The 1,403-nt window shown below is 56.4% G+C and overlaps 1 long non-coding RNA gene across 1 annotated transcript in view; it reads left to right on the plus strand.

Moving 5' to 3' along the window:
- Positions 1-86: 86 nt before the first annotated feature.
- Positions 87-1,403, plus strand: part of LOC102762229 — a 3,333-nt gene continuing 2,016 nt past the window's right edge. Inside the window, exons 1-2 of the long non-coding RNA XR_436349.2 lie at positions 87-511; positions 642-832. This is a non-coding gene — a long non-coding RNA (uncharacterized LOC102762229). The remainder of the gene's footprint in view (positions 512-641; positions 833-1,403) is intronic.

A 1,403-nucleotide genomic window follows, 5' to 3' on the forward strand; every position in this document is an offset into this window, starting at 1 on the left:
GCACTTTCACTTCCGCACTAGACAGCGACCTCCACAATGACAGGGACCTCGTCTGCCTTGTTCTGGACCAGTATCTCCCTGGCCCTAGAATAAGTGCCTAAGAAGATAACCACTGTGGCAAGTGCTGGGGAGAAAATGAACAGGATACTGGTGTTTTGAGTGGAGCGTCTATTTGGAGGGTCTTGGGGCCCTGCACACCTTCACAGGCAGTCCATGCCCATCTCTTGGGCCTGCAGATCATGTTTTATATGAACATCTGCAGCATCTGAGCAGCCCTCTTCCTAGCCCAAGTCCCCAGCATGCTATCTTTGGAAAGATAATGAGTATCTATAACAGCTCCTGTTTTTTAACACTTACTTTGTGCCAGGCATTGCACTAAGCAATTTATGGTCATTACATCATTTCATCCACAGAACAATAATACTGTTATGAAGTAAGTGCTTTTTATCCCCATTTTACAGACAAGGACATGGAAACCCAAAATGCCTGAGCCGTTTGGCCAAGTCACACAGTAAGTAACTGGGGGCTCGAACCGAGGTCTGTCTGAGTCCTGAGCAGAGGCGCTTAACCCTGCCTCATCCAGCCTCATCCCGCCTCATCCCGCCTCATCCTGCCTCATCCCGCCTCATCCCGCCTCTCAGGAGAAGCATGAGAGGTCTGTGTGGGCCCCTCAGGATTGATGTTAGGGAGCCTGGGTCCCTGTGGAGATGGGCTACCTGGTCCAGTAGGAAGACTGAGAAAGAGATGCACAGACATGCGGAAACCGATGGAGAAACTGCCAGAGCCAGAGACTGTGTGAGAGACGATGCTGCAATCTGTGTTCTCGGGCCGGGTATGCCTACACTTAGCTCTTAGCTTCTAGTCCTCCCCAGCTGCCTCGCTCCTGCTGTGTTACAGAAGCTTCCATGCATGGACGCGCACCCTCCTGTGTGTGTGCGTAGACATCGCTCGTGCAGTGGTTCTCACAGAGGGGTACCGGACCAGGCAGCCTGGGTCCCTGTGGAGATGGGCTAGTTACTAAAGTATCACAAGAAGGGGCTCTCCTCCCCTGCCAGAGTCCAGCATACAGCCCAGAGCTGGCCTGCTGCAGGATCCCCTCCCTCAGGGGCACTAGGACAGACCCTTCGGCCTCCTCAGCCCTGGGTCTCTGTAGAACCCAGAGACCATGAACCCTATGTCCCTGGCTGCCCTCAAGTCCCTGCAGCCCCGGCAGGGTCCCTCCGAGTATTCCCACTTGACTCTCCCACCTGCGGCCACACCACACTCCCAGGGCCGGTGGGGGGCCAGGCCACACTCCCAGGGCTGGTGGGGGGCCAGGCCACACTCCCCAGGGCTGGTGGGGGGCCAGGCCATACTCCCCAGGGTTGGTGGGGGGCCAGGCCATACTCCCCAGGGCTGGTGGG

This window comes from Myotis davidii, unplaced genomic scaffold (genome assembly GCF_000327345.1).
Source record: "Myotis davidii unplaced genomic scaffold, ASM32734v1 scaffold89, whole genome shotgun sequence".
In the NCBI taxonomy this organism is placed as follows: Eukaryota; Metazoa; Chordata; class Mammalia; order Chiroptera; family Vespertilionidae; genus Myotis; species Myotis davidii.